This window comes from Macrobrachium nipponense, chromosome 5 (assembly GCF_015104395.2).
Source record: "Macrobrachium nipponense isolate FS-2020 chromosome 5, ASM1510439v2, whole genome shotgun sequence".
Classification (NCBI taxonomy): Eukaryota; Metazoa; Arthropoda; class Malacostraca; order Decapoda; family Palaemonidae; genus Macrobrachium; species Macrobrachium nipponense.
This window is the reverse complement of record NC_061107.1, coordinates 126,836,255-126,851,800: the sequence shown is the minus strand read 5'-3', so window position 1 is coordinate 126,851,800 and position 15,546 is coordinate 126,836,255. Positions and strand designations below refer to the sequence as shown.

At 35.3% G+C, this 15,546-nt stretch overlaps 1 protein-coding gene and 1 pseudogene across 1 annotated transcript in view; both read right to left on the bottom strand.

Moving 5' to 3' along the window:
* The window catches only part of LOC135215627 (DNA ligase 1-like), a 189,912-nt gene that overhangs the window by 29,218 nt on the left and 145,148 nt on the right, over nucleotides 1-15,546 (bottom strand). The window lies entirely within an intron of this gene.
* Nucleotides 12,775-14,282, bottom strand: LOC135215328 (putative nuclease HARBI1; annotated as a pseudogene).

Genomic DNA, 15,546 nt, shown 5'->3' with positions numbered 1-15,546 from the left:
TCTGCAGTACCTCTTTTCTTGACTCTCTAAGGATTCTGAGGAGTTTAGAAAGTGCTCATCCGTTGTTACCAGAAGAATCCAAACTCCTACATTTTAAAAAAACCCTGTAATCTGCTTACTTTCACCTGAATATTAATAGATATGTATATATATTTATATATATATTATATATATATATATATATATATATATATATATATATATATATATATATATAGTAAGTGCTTTCCTTTATAAATGTATTTGACTTAACACGCTATTTTTTAGCCACTCCAAAACTTTTTTTGGTTCGTGACTCCGTTCGTCCATCCAGCATTAATCATCTACAATGGTGGAACGTCTTGTGGAGTCCCTCCCATGCAAAACAATGTTCCTTTTGTACCAAAGCAGAGAGAAATTGACGGAAACTCTTTGCTTATTGATGGCAGCATTAACTCTCGCCTTTTCCCCTCCACGTCACCGATGGAAGAAGAGGAAGAAGAAGAAGAAGAACACTCCGGTCAATGGCAGCTACACGACAGCGGGTAGAGACGGAGTTGTTGTGATGCTGAGGCAAATCAGTGTCTGTCAGTTGGAATAGTATTTCTGACAATTCCTCCTTATGACGATATCTTATTCAAGGCTTGGAACTTTAGTGAATTGGTTTCCATCTCGTACTCACCCATAAAACAGGCTATACCTTGCGTGTTCATTTGGTTGATTTAAGATACATGTTGACGTCTGAAAGTGTATTGTACTTCATATAAGTTCTTTTCAACCAATTCATTTTTATTTCGTCTAACTCCCAAATACTCTTCGTGTGAAGAGAGGCTTGCTTGCTGCACTGAGCAAAAGCCTGAGAATCGATCCAGCAAGGAAAAAGAAAAGGTCATGTCTCATTACAGTCATTATACGTCCCTTCACCTATTAATGAATCAAGTACCTTAAGAAGCGAGCGATCAATCACTAGGTCGACTATCTTTCGCCACATCTGTCTTCAGCTTATGCCTTTGTCATTTTAACTTAACTGTATTTTAGATTTATTGCTTATACTCTCTTCTCTTTTTTCCGTCTGGCTTCATTTCTTAGTGAGGTGGAATATCTTGGACTATTTCTAGGTACCTTTTTATATCGGGAAATCTAAACAATAAGTTTTCCAATGGCAATTCCTGCATGCACTTTTACCACAAAAAATTGATTTTTATATATCTTTTTGCCGTTATGTGACAGATGCCAAGTCTTTATCTTCTTTCACAGATTATTCAGAAAATTAACTTTTATTATTTTAGAGATAGAAACAGGCTTTTTAAAATTTTCTAGACACTGCTCCAAACCATATGCTTTCTTTAATCATTTCTACAAACATATACTTACTCAATATGTATTCTTGAGAAGAAAAGTATATAGTAAAACAAAAGTAAAAGAAAAAGGAGATGGGGACATGAAAAGAGTGCAGAAATTGCCGAGAACTTTGAGTAGAATTGTAATTAAGTTGCAAATTCATAAACTACTTATTCCCTGCAACCACGAAACGGGAGGCTTTTTTTTGGTTTTTACATTTTCTTCTGCAGCCGCATTTCGCAACTTCCTTTGTGTAGAGTTTTACAGAAAATGAAAAGCCCACTGTCTTTTGAGTTCAAGTCCCAAAAGGAATGGAAAATGGCACACCAGAGGAACAAAGACAGGAATTGATAGAGAGAGAGAGAGAGAGAGAGAGAGAGAGAGAGAGAGAGGAATGATAAAAGTAACTTTCAATTTTAGATGACCTTTTTATGTAATTTCGCAAGAGCCAAAGGGTGGGATGATTTATCCAGAATCAGATCAGCGAACACGAAAACCAATCGGCAGATAGTAGAATGTATATAGACGGACAGAGACTGAGCAACTAAAAGCATCATTGTTTTTTCTTGAGTGTCTACTACAATTATTGTTCTCATGAACAGTGAACGCACACAATGAACGCGACTCTTCTCCTTCAAAATGCAGGATGGAAAAAATTTTACTTTTTTTAAAAGCCACCGCTGCACTACTTAGACATTTCTCTCGCTCCGTTGACCTACGTATTCTTGTGACGCCAGAGCTTACCTTCAACCTTCACTCAATCAACAGATTAGCTAACCAGCATCCCGTACTTACATGTTGCTGCTATTTAATGACTCTCTAGTTAGTCGGCATTTAGGCATCCTGTTGTTATACATAATTTTATTTATCTCTAACTGAAGTGCAGTGCAAAAAAGCGGAAACTGTTTCGTCTTCTCTCACTGAATTTTATGCTCTATTTATACCATCATCACATTTCCAGTGAATTTTTCGCAATGTTGGAGAGCTATTTTAAAACCAAAAAGAAAACCGAATGGTATATTTTTATCGTAATACGACGAAGGGCGTTCCTTTCATGCGAAAAAATATTATGAAATCTCTATCAAGGGCTAATGGAAAATACATTCGATTCCATTTGATTCCATAATGAAGACAGAGTGAATTCATGATTGGAGTAACGCCAAACATCAATGTAGGAAAAGAACCGACTTCACATTTTCAAAATTATGTTTTACACATTCAATTATGTCAGAATTACCCTAGTATCCTTCAGAAAACATTTCCACAATGTATATAAATTGATATTAACTATGAATTAACTTAAAATTAAAACGAACGAAGAGATATTATAGGTAGCCATAGGCCTGTCTCAAAACTAAAATAAAATACGAGAGATTATTTTCAATTTAGATTTTAGCTGCTAATGGATTTCCATGACGTTTCGGATAATGGACCATCCAAGTGACATCATCCGCTTCCATTAAAATACGGGAACAAAAAACCCACAGCGGAATAGTTGCTTCGCTTAATACAAAGAGGATTGCTCACTAATAATAATAATAATAATAATAATAATAATAATAATAATAATAATAATAATAATAATAATAAAATATTATTAATTATTATTATTATTATTATTATTATTATATTATTATTATTATTATTATTATTATTATTAATTATTATTATTATTATTAAAAGTGATACCTGAATTAGCTGCATTTAATTTATGATGCAGCTGAAGATGCAATGACCTTTAATTCTACTTGCCTGAAGGGGGTCTTCTATCTACATATATTATTATTTAGTAAGCAGACCCTCTCTCAACCATACTTTATTAAAAGTAATGACTACTTCAGCAGCGTTACGCTTGCAGAGATTCCTCTCTATTTTCCGAATAGCGACTTTTTCAGTACTGCTAGCCTGTTTATGTAGTACTGAAAAAGCTTCAATTCGAAAAATAGAAAAGAATCTCTACAAGCGTAATGCTGCTGGAGTAGCCATTACTTTTAATAAAATATTATTATCATTATCATTATTATCACACACGGTAATTCAAATATATTAATATAATGCATGTCACATTGGCTCTGGCACAGAATTATTATAGAAATTTTTTATCATTATAAATGCATCAACAAAGTGGGTATACCATATTAAAGACATCGACAATGAATACAATAACGAGTCATCTCTCCATTTACCAATGACAGGTAGTAAATTTCTCTAGCCCTAGGGATGTTCCGATGATCCAAAGATCCTCATCGAACACATAAACCATTTGAAATTTTTTCAAGAAAACTTGAGTTACTTGTCACTTTTTACAATTTCGCAACAAACTCTTTACGAATAGTTTCAGAAAAAATTTCGAATTCATTTTTTTTTTTTTTTTTTTTTTAGCTCAGTGCTTAGGTGAAGGTCGTTGCCTGGAAAAATTTTTTCTGATATATTCTTTTTCAGATCAGTGCCTTGGACGAGCGTCGTTGCCTGGAAAAAAAAAATCTGATTTTTTTTTTAGCTCATTGCTTAGGACGACTGTCGTTGTCTGGGAAAACAATTTTCTGGTATTTTATTTTCAACTCAGTGCTCGTGGCCAGCGTCGTTGCCTGGAAAAACAAATTCTTATATTTTCTTTTTCAGCTCAGTAATCGGGGCGAGTGGCGTCGTTGCCTTAAAGAAAAAAAAAAAAGAAAAAAAATTTTCTTCGGTTTCACGAGAAATCTGAACTGATGCACGTTAAGTCATCCGTCATTCTGAAAGAGGTAGTCCAGACATTCAGCCAAGTGACATATCATTGGATACAGGAAGAAATTAAATATTAGAATTTTGCATGATTTTCATCCATTCAGAGGGACAACAGTTTCGGGCTTTTGAAACTTTTGCCATTTCTGGGATCTCGTGACTGTTAAAATAGGTCTGTATTTTATCATTTAGTTCCAGTAAGCAGGGGGACCATAGGATACTTTTGTAAAAACAATTACGCGAAGTTCTGGTGAAAAAGTGTGACAAAACTGCGAAGGAAATCCATACACTTCACCATGGTAATAATGAAGCCCAAAATAAAAACCTTAATTAATAATGAATGTGACACGCACTTGCACAAAATGTCAATTGGTATTATTTTCTTTTCCTAAAGTCATAAAATCATTGTATACAGCTGGTGATAGCAATCAATAGTATGATATCTGTAACAAATAGAAAAGTTGAGTGAGCAATAAAGAACTTTGAATGATGACAAGTTGTAATAGTCACAATAAAGTTAGTAAGGTTGTATGTTGGTTACTGAACAGAGTTCTCAGTACTCAACATCAGCATACAAAAGAATCATTACATTGGAGAATGAAATATAGATATATACTAGATATATATATATATTATAATATATATATATATATATATATATTATATATATGCTTAAAAAATCACAGTAGATGCACGTGACTTCATAAATAAGCGAATACACGGGAAAAATGATAGTCAGAAATCCAAGCGCATTTCGTCTTTATTCAGACATCGTCAAGGAGCTACATACACACAGTATCTAAAGGTTGGACTACATTGGAGAAAATAAAAAAAACAAAAGTAATAATAAACTTAGTATGTCATTATAAAACACTGAGGACGGAAAATATAAATACAGGAGAAATAATAATAAAAAAAAATAATGAAGTTACTCACAGCGTCGTACGACCCGACAAAGGACATTGCCCACGGCATCGCTGACAGTAACTGAACGGGAGAGGACAACCCAGAAAAACGCAAGTTCTCACCGTTAAAGCAAAAGAAGCTTCAAATTATGAGCTTTCACATAGCATCGACGGAGTCTTTTTCCCATCATCTGAGACGTTTCCAGATTAGCGGTGTATATTTATACGTCTTCATCCGTCTCAGTGAACAGAGATCGTCTGATGATGGCTTTCATGTTGTCTGGGAGGTTTTCTGTGAACGCATTTGTAGCAGAATGTTTCGCTAGGTTTGCTTGTTAGCTGTAAAGAAAAAACATAGCTGGGACTAAGAGTAAGATGTGTCATGGTCTCTCTACTAAAACGCGTTTATAGGAAGCAGCCACAAACGTGGCAGATGAGAGTCAGAACACAAGAGAATGATTGTCACGGTGATAGAGGACAAGCCTTTTTCATACGCTTTCTTTTAGCTTGCTTTTTTTGCCTGTTTGGTTGTTTGAATGAATTGTTTACCTTGGTCGTCTTTTTTACTTTTTGATGTCTTTGCAATATTCACCCATTCTCCAGCAATTATGATAAGAAACGGAAGTATAAATGAGCCCATGAACTATTAGTCACTCTTGCAAAAGTATTGTAACTAGTCCCTTAAGATAAAACAAATAGATAAAATAGAGATAACAAAAGAACTGATGCCATCATCATCAGAACCAGAGGGGAAATAAGGGAAGAGAGGGGGTTGGGGGTGGGGGGGGGGGGGGGGAGGAAACAGACTGGTGGGAAATAATACTAAGGTCGAAGAAATTATTTACCCTACTTGTGAGTCTGAGAATGGTCAGATAAGTACACTTTACATAAGAATTTAAAAATACAATGCACAGTTTTATCATTTTTGCGAACTGATTGTTAACTCTTGGAACCGATGGTAAAGAAATTAAGGACGTGTTTCAATTGAAATACTTTTAAAAAATTGACCAATTTCTAAAGACATCTACTTGCCTCCACTGGAGATGAACCCACTCAGTTTTTTACATTCCATTAATTTTTACTCACAAGCTACGCTTTTAACTGCAAATTCAGAGCAGGGAATGGTTTACATGCCCCTTCTTAACTTGGTGAATAGATTACAACTTTCTCTGGGGGGTAGTGAATGATTGTATTAAAGTTGCTGTTGGAGAGACATTTGTGTGTATGTGTGTGTGTAGGTAGTGATTTTAGTATGAAATGGCATTTAGACTGATAATCAAAGTAATTAAAAAGCACATCAGAAACTAATTGAAAATAAATGAAGTATGAGGTCTGGATTAGAAACGTACAAAACAGAATTCAGATATACTTAAACCCAATTATACTTTTCGAATACTGGCCTTAATATATATTATAATATAATATAATATATATAATATATATATATATATATATATATATATATATATATATATAAAGAATTGTTTACTAGATAGACAAATCCATTCTTATTCCGGAAACGAGCGAACCGACTGATATTCAAGAACCACGTTGAAATGATAAAACTCAACAATCTGTAATTTTACTTCACGTTTTGCAATAACGAAACAAGACCAAATGTTTTAGAATCCGGAAACTGCCCACCTGAAATCACTGGCCATTTTATATCATCGGAATTTCATAATAAAAAAGAAATACTCACTACATCTCTAGTGTCCAGTTTCTCATCCGTTTTATGAGGAAACCGGGGAGGAATTCCGGGAGACAAACACCGTAAGATCCGAGTCGTATGAGGTGGTTTTGTGGGATATTTTCCCGATACGATGGAATAAACTCGAACGGGAAGCGGCGGACTTTCGCTCCGCGAGAAACAAGATGAAAAAGGAACGGGATACAATGCTCCTTCTTCCTGGTTTTAGTTGTGCGTTATCAGTATAACCCACATTCTGTATGGGCATACATTATTATTGTCCCCTCTATTTTTTATTATATACTGAACCCTGGGGGCTTTCAATAACTTAGGCAGTTACGACAACTGAGATTCGAAATTGAAAACCATAAGGCCGTGTTTGAGCGTTTTATCATTGTACTTTGAGTTGAGTTCAAAAGCACTTCACTGAATAGGCTTTAACTTCTGCTACAGTTTGATTATTGTTATTTTCAGAAAGGTGATGTTTAAAAGATTTAAATATCCACTAAAACATAGACGTATATCTAAATGCAAAGATGTTCTTAATTTTCTTCCCAATTTATCATCTCATTCGTTCAAGTATATATATAGTATTTTAACTATGACAGTTGCTACGGTAATTAGATAAAGCCAGCACACCATTTCTCTTTTCCGTCAATATGTTAAACATCATCGACGGTTGGTAAGAAATCAGATCGAGCCAGACGAGACTGGAATGAGTAATTAGACGTTGCTACCCTGTGGCCTATTGATATGCAATAATTTTGAAAGGGCTTATGCCCCTACGATGTTTTTTCTCTCTTACGAGTTATGATGAAGTCTTTACTGAATTTCAGCATTCCTTTCAGAAATATAACTGATTTAACAGAAAGATAGTTACTGTGTCATCAACTAACAGGAATTTTAGTTATTGTAAAGAAATTTGAAATGCCTTTCGTAAAATGTCCTTTAAAAACCCAAGATACTGGCCAAAGGAACAAAAATAAGTTTATGACACGCCTCGTTTTTAAAGAATTAGGATGGATCCAAGTAAAGACGAAAATGTTTGATGTTTGCTTAAAAGTTTTTTTTAGGTCTTGCTTATCAGCTTCGGTCACGAAATTTCGTTCTCTCTCCTATCACGCCAACTGACAAATGAGGTAGAGAAAGTGATCTTCTCGTTCGAAGATTAAATGAATTGGCTGAAGAGTCCACCTCTATTAGAGAAACAAAATTGAGGCAGCAGTTGCCAGTGTAAATATCGGGATATAATTATGAAATCCTAAATGAAAAACAAAATAAAAATAGTTTTATGGAAAATGTTCATACTTTCTTTGCAATATTTGATTGGTGTATCCATTGAATATGTTTAGTTATATAGGTATATATTCTAATTATGTTATTGTAAAGACTGGGTGATTTTTTATGAAGATTGCATTTCATATTTAGAGTTTTGCGCTTGTCGTTCTCTAATTTGGTGGCCTAAATCTTTACTCAAGGTTATTTATACATCTTATTTTCACATTTCTACAGAAAAATGTAATTTGAAGTAGCAGTATAATTGACACATCTTGCTTAATTCGTTCTGTAAAATTGATACCGATTGTATCTCTGCAGTGATATGAGGACATCTTCATTGTCCATCCTCTCTCTCTCTCTCTCTCTCTCTCTCTCTCTCTCTCTCTCTCTCTCTCTCTCTCTCTCTCTCCGTTAGTTACAACAGCTATTCATGTTATCAATTATCCACTCACAACTCGGAAAGAGAGATAATGAGAGCATTAATATTTCAGCTTTTTGTTCATTTTGACTTCCTGTGAGCTCACAGATCTCCCAAGATAATCAAACATCTCCGTAGACGAAACTATAATTTTCCTAAATATTTCAAAGTTAGGCTTATGCAACGCCTAATTAGGTGTGTGTGTATATATATATATACTATATATATATAATATATATATATATATATATATATACCATATCATATAAATATATATATATATATGTATATTATTATATTAAATATATATATATATATATATATATCATTAATAATAATCAGGCAAAAAATACATTCCTAATGATTAATTGCGTTGTAAAAAGATTTCTCTAAACGAAAAAAAGGTACGAAATAAGTTGGTTGCTGCTGCTGCTACTAATACTACTACTGCTACAAATGCTGCTGATGCCACCACTACTTTATTACGACTGCTGCTGCTAATGCTACTGCTGTTGCTGCTGCTACTACTATCACTTCTGCCACTATTGTTGCAACTACTACTACTCTTGCTGCAGCTGCTGCGGCTGCTACTATTATAACTGCTGTTAATGCTGCTGCTGCTACTACTGTTGCAACTACGACTGCTATTGCTGCTGCTGCGGCTGCTACTATTATTACTACTGCTGCTAATGCTGCTGGTGCTATCAGTATTATACTACCACCATTGCTGATATTACTACTACTACTGTTGCAGCTTTGATTATAGTACTGCTTATACTACGATCACTGCTATTGCTGCTGCTGCTGCTACTACTGCTATTACTATTAATACTACTACTGCTGCTACTACTATTACTATTAATACTACTACTGCTGCTGCTACTACTACCATTATTACATCACTATTACTTCTACTAATGCTGTTGCTGCTGCTACTACTAGACTACCACCACTGCTTCTGCTACCACTACTACTAAGAGCAGTAGCGACGTGACGCTGCGGCTACAGTAAAGTACAGAATTCCATGTTAAGCTGTTACATAGTTCAATACGGATAGCGAATATTACCATTCGTCAATAGCTAATTCCTGTTGGACAGTTCCTTCAAAAATACTGACACATTTACTCAAAAGACTACAACCGAACTGTAAATGCCGTAATGTATTTGTTATTCGGTCGTTCTTCATGGATCGAAAAAGCATTATTGTCATCGAAGGACAGAACTGTCATATTTAAAAAAAATTGCTTCTATTCTTTTCATGGGTATAAGTTTACTTTGCCATAATAAAGCTTTTATAAGTTTACTTTGCCATAATTAAGCTTTTATTTCCTTCGTAAAAAAGAAAAAGTATCGTATTTCTATCGTATTGGATAAATGCAATTTATTTTTTTTATCATCGGGATGAAAAAACATAAATATTTTTTTTATCGTCAATAATTAATACATTACTATAAATACGTTCTTTTTTTTATCACGCGGAGTATAGCAAATCAGACGAGAAATATTAAGCTTTCAGAATGAACATTCTATTTCCTCACATTTTCTCTCAAATGGAAACAGCATATCATTAAAAAATTTTTCTTTTACTTACGGCGTATGCTAAGAGAAAATATAGGGCCTCCAATTATAGGGCCTTCTTTGTACCCTATGGAAAGTGTAGGGAAGCCCTATATTTCGGTGCCTATGTTTAAAGCATATTCTAGGAAAGGGTGTGGTTGGTATCCCTGCTGAGAGGATGTCTGTTGTCCTCTAAACAGTTGGTATGCCGGAGAAACGTTTGTTTACATTTGTGAGCGGTAATTACTAATTTGGGTACACGTGTTTCGCGCATTCCTGTTCTTTCAACGAGTTACTGAGGACCTCATAGACAGTGGAAATGGCAGAAAAGGATGGCATAAGAACAAGTATATAACTGCAAATGAAGAAAACAATGCTGGTGACCTTGATAGAGGAAAGAAGCGACATTTTTATTTAATAAGAGCCATGACTTCCGCATCATCCATCGGAAAAAAGCAGCATGGGAAGAAAAGTCACTAGCTTATTTAATGCTGCTGGTTATGGACCACGAGAAGCCAGCAACAGCTGAAGAAAGTCTGGGAGAATGCAAAAGGAAAGTAAGTATTCATAAACATATTAAGTAATAGTACTTTTTGACTCACTTCCTGCATACATAAGCAAGCATCAGCTTAGGGATTGGCGAGGGCCAGTTTTACTTAGGCTATATGTAAGGAAAAACATACTTTTCCAATGCTGAGCAAATAAATAATTCTCATTGCAGTGTACTATTCTTAATTTCAGACTTCATACTGGTTAGCCTAATTGTTTGGTTGGTACTTTTAACGTTACCTCCAAATTGTTTGCTAATTTATTACTGGTTAATCAAGGCTTATTTAACTGGTTAGCCTAATTGTTTGGTCTTAATTTCAGGCTATATACTAGTTAGCCTAATTGCTTGGCTTTTATTCTTAATTTAAGGCTATATACTGGTTAGCCTAATGTTTGGAACAAAGATATTCATTTAACCACTTAACTCTTGTAAAATTTAACCACTTAACTCTTGTAAAAATTTCAGAGCAAAGAAACAGCATGCAGCCTATAAGCGAGAGACTATGAGGACAGTTGGTGGTGCTCCTCCTAAGCCTGAAGATGAAGAGACTGCTAAATCCTTACTATCATAAGTGATGACCTTGATGGTGAGGAGAATGAACTGGACTGTGATGCACTTCAAGAGTGCTAGTAAGTCCTACTTTGATAATTGTACAGAGAGCTCTGCTTGGATGTTTTGCATATTTTATTTTAAACTGATTTTCATACAAATTTTTTGTTTCTCTATTCATTTTTTTTCCCATAAAATTGAGAGGAAGTCACTTGTTTTACGCATATCCCCTACCTATCAAATTATAAAGAAGTTTAAATTAGCTCCTATTTGGTAATATTCTTGTAAGTCGTAAGGAAGCATTTAATGTAGTTGGAAATTATTGAAGAAAAGTTTGTCTGTCTTGACCTAAAATGTAAGGTTATAAACTCTGTTGCTTAAAATAGGGGGCCTGGGGCTACAGCCCCCAGCTAGGAAATAACCAATTTTGTTAGTGCCAGGGTAGGTAGGTGTTTTATGTTAGGTTAGTGCCCCAGACCTACCTAAAACCTAACCAATACCCCCTAACCTGTTCATTGAATTAATTTCCTAGGTGGGAGGGTGGCTGTGCAACCCCCCTTAGCTGCCAAGGGGGTCTAGGCAAATCCTCTCTTCTTGTCACATTTGGGATTATCTCAAATTTCACCATAACCTAACCTTTTTTGTGAATTAATAAACTTACTGCACAAGAATCACGTCTAACATGGTGTGACCCACAACTGTTGAAATTATTAGGATTAGGTAATCATTTCATCACATTAATATTTGCTTTACTTTTAGGGAATCTTTTATAGAATTAGGAGGAATTAGTAGCCGCACAGTTTGCATAAGTAATATTTTCAAGTACAATCATAGCATTACTTTTTTTTTGTGTCTTTTCAGGTCAACCACATGCTGTGATTGGTATCAGAAATGATGGGCAAAAATGTGAGATAATGTTTGATTCTCAAATAACAGCACAGCACACTAACAACTCTATAGACTCCATCATAACACCTCCCAAACTCACCTCAACAGAATTCAACACAACGCAGAGCACACCAGCTGGCAAAGTCTCCTCTCAAGAAGCTAACGTGACACAGGATACTCAAACAAACACACCCACCTCTATACAGTTTAATTTGCCAGACACACCCCAACAGAATACACACCAACACCTGGCCAATCAAATTTTACCTCAGCCCGAAAGTGCCGACGAACAACAAGGTTCACTCAGGAGGCCAGCTTTGAAGCGTCTCTTGAGATGCAACGGAAGCAACATGAAAAGACAATGGAAAGACTCAGCCTAGATATTGAAATTAAGAAAGAAAAACTAAAAAAAATTAAAAAGGAAAATGAGGATGCAAACCTTTGTCTCCAGGCTCATCAAATCTGGGTTGATGTAGGCAAGAAACTGTTGGAAGTAACAGGGGAACTAGGACAGGTAACCAAAAGAATTTGTGATAAACTCGATGCTTTAAGCTGATCCAATGTCACTTCAAATTTTTTCAATGCAATATAGTATTATATATATTTCGGCTGTGATGAAATTGTGCATTGTGTTCTAGTCTGCATTGTATTTTGACTACTGTACTGTATATTTTTATGGTAATTAAAATTACAAATAACTGTTTCTGGTTTATTTGCCAAACCTGTACTGTATATACATACTTTGAATTTGGTTTTTGGTAACTTTAAGCCTAGTGGTGGTGATTATTTTCTTCCTAAGCAAAATATTCTCTGATGATTTGCTGTCTTTTAAAGACTCCTTGGATATTTCTCATTGCTTGAGGTTGCTGCCTCAATTCATCCTCTTGTATGTTTCCTTGGGCTTCTGGGTCATCTGGATTCATGAAGTTCATGAATTACATTATCTGGCTCAGGTACTCTGTAGGCGATAGCCAAATTGTGGAGAACTGCAGCAGCAACAATTATGTGTTTGGTGTTCCTCATTGAAGTTCTCATTTTCTTTCCAAGGCAAGCAAATCTTCTTTTTAATAGTCCAAATGCTCTCTCAACACTGTTTCGTGTTCTTATGTGAGAAGCATTATAGCGGTTCTCTCCACGGCCATGAGGAGCTGTCAGAGGAGTCAACAATATTCACGACATGGATAGCACTGTCACCCAACAAGTGTCCAGGCAGAATACCATCTTCGAGTTCCTGACAGAGTCGACTATTTCAAAATATTGCTGTCATGTGCACTGCCAGGCCCACCGAGCTACAATGTTTGTACAGCTGCAACTGAGGACCACAGACTGCTTGTACATTAAATGAAAAAATAACCTTTCCTGTTGCGGAAAACTTCAGGACGCAGGTGACTTGGCATCTCAATTGCAATATGAGTGCAGTCAATGCACCCAATTACACCTGGCATTCCAGCTATAGTCATAAATTCATGCTTGATCCTGGTAATATTATCTTGGTCTGGAAACTTGATGAACTCTGCACACAAACTTCCAATTGCATATGCTACCTTGCCAACACAATCCTACTAACAAAAGCACGTGATACGTCACACCAATCTGATATACCAAGTTGGTCGTTTCCAGTGGCAATGTATCTCAATCCAATTAGGACCTGCAGGTGAAAAGGCACAGGACAGCCTGTGAAAAAGAAAAAAAATCATGTACATATTCACTCAAACCATGTCCAGGCATAATTCTCAACTTTTTTTCTTAAAAAATTGTATAATCTTTTACTGTATTAAGCATAATATCTCTAGGCAGCTTCATATAACCTTTCAAATAACACATTTAGGAGAAACCAATAAAATAACTTGCCTAAGTAAAGTAAGTACAGCAAATGCCTCAAACTTTTTTTACCAATGGCACACTTAAGATCTCATAAGAATACCACGGCATACAGTATACTTGGCAAAATTTAAGAGGGTATACATGTAATTATAAGATAGAACTACAGACATAAAAAAATACCAGGTATAAATAAGAACTTATTTTACTTCAGTAAATATCACCATACTGCTTGAATTAGTTGGAAAGCATTACTTTTCATTCATGTAAAACCAAAATCTATACCCTTTTTTCGTATTTTCAGGTGTGCCTTGACAATGTTTCGCAGCACACTTCTAATAATCTTGTGGCATATCATGGTGCCTTGGCACACTGGTTGAGAATCACTGCAGTAAAGTATACAGACATAACAATTACTTTTGCTTGTGCTTACAGGTAATGAAGGCACCTTATGTACTGTACCTACCTGGTACATTACTATTAAGGAAATGTTGTTAAAAGTAAAAATGAGCATTAGTACATCACTCACGAATAGCTCATCATCTGACATATAAGCACAAAAACAATGTCATAACGATTCATGCCTACCTCTGTTGCTAAGAGCATGGGGTAGTCGATGCTCTATCTGTGCAATCAATGAAAGTGTGCATTCTTACTTAATCGGAACCTCATCAGAAAATTCTTCCTCTGTCATGGCATGGAATGGGTTGCTTCGGTCTGTCACAACCCTTCGTATGTGGCGATGCTGATAGCGCTGAAGGTTTCGGATATGACGGAATTGTCGGTACATACTGAAATATATGAAATATATGTGTAATGTAAGACTCATGAAATGTTTGTTAGCCTAGTGTTTAACTCTACAAAACCTAAGCAGCCCTCCGAAGTCAAACAACTGCACAGCTAACTTACACTTTAGTAGACTAGGCATAAACTTAGATGCACTATGAAATTCCCAAATTAGGTTCAAATTGGTTTTTACACTCTTTAGATGATGATCATGCTGGAAATCAACTCTAGGCCTACTCAGACACCATCAAAATTATCTTACAAAGTTATGAACGAACCCTAGGTTAGGCTACCGTCACCAGCCCAACGCAACCAACTTGGAGCTATGATTTCCTACATTAGGTTCACACTGGTTTAATTATTCTTGAAAACCTGGGAATCATCTCCAGATGTCTAAATCATTTAAAAAGCAAAATTGTGGATGAAAATTAGTTCATTTTTGCTAGAACCTAAAGGATAAGGTCTTTTTGGCATTCTGTTCCAGGGGGTCACCCCCTGCCTAGGTTACTTTGATTTCGTTAGATTAGTTACCAGAATTTTTCTCAAACTTCTCCCAAGCCAAACCTATTGTAAACTTTGCACAACTACAATAATTTCTCTTAAAAACAGATGAACCTTTTAGCATCAGTTAAAACAAACACCAAAAAAAAATTTTCCATGCATGAGCTATCATTCTATTGGAAGAATGTAATTTTATTTTACGAATTCAAATGGCAAGTTTACTTGCAACTACTATTTTATCACTTACTTTGTTTCACACACTCCACCAAAACGATCTACCTATTATGATGCCTTGAAAATATTGCATTTTCACCCCGAAAGGATGTAATTCACGAGTTAACATCAATGAACTACAATAATAAAAAAATAATCAAAGAAATTCTTCACCTGTGAAACTTGGCAGAAGCTTGTTTTGTTGATAGTGTAACTCCCCGAGAGGGACATCTCCGAGTTCATAAAATATGAAGTTTGGCCCACCTGTGCAATAGTTTTCGTTCTTTGTATAGTTATTATTTTTGTAAGACATCTTTTGATAATATAAATGTTTTTCACCAGCAAA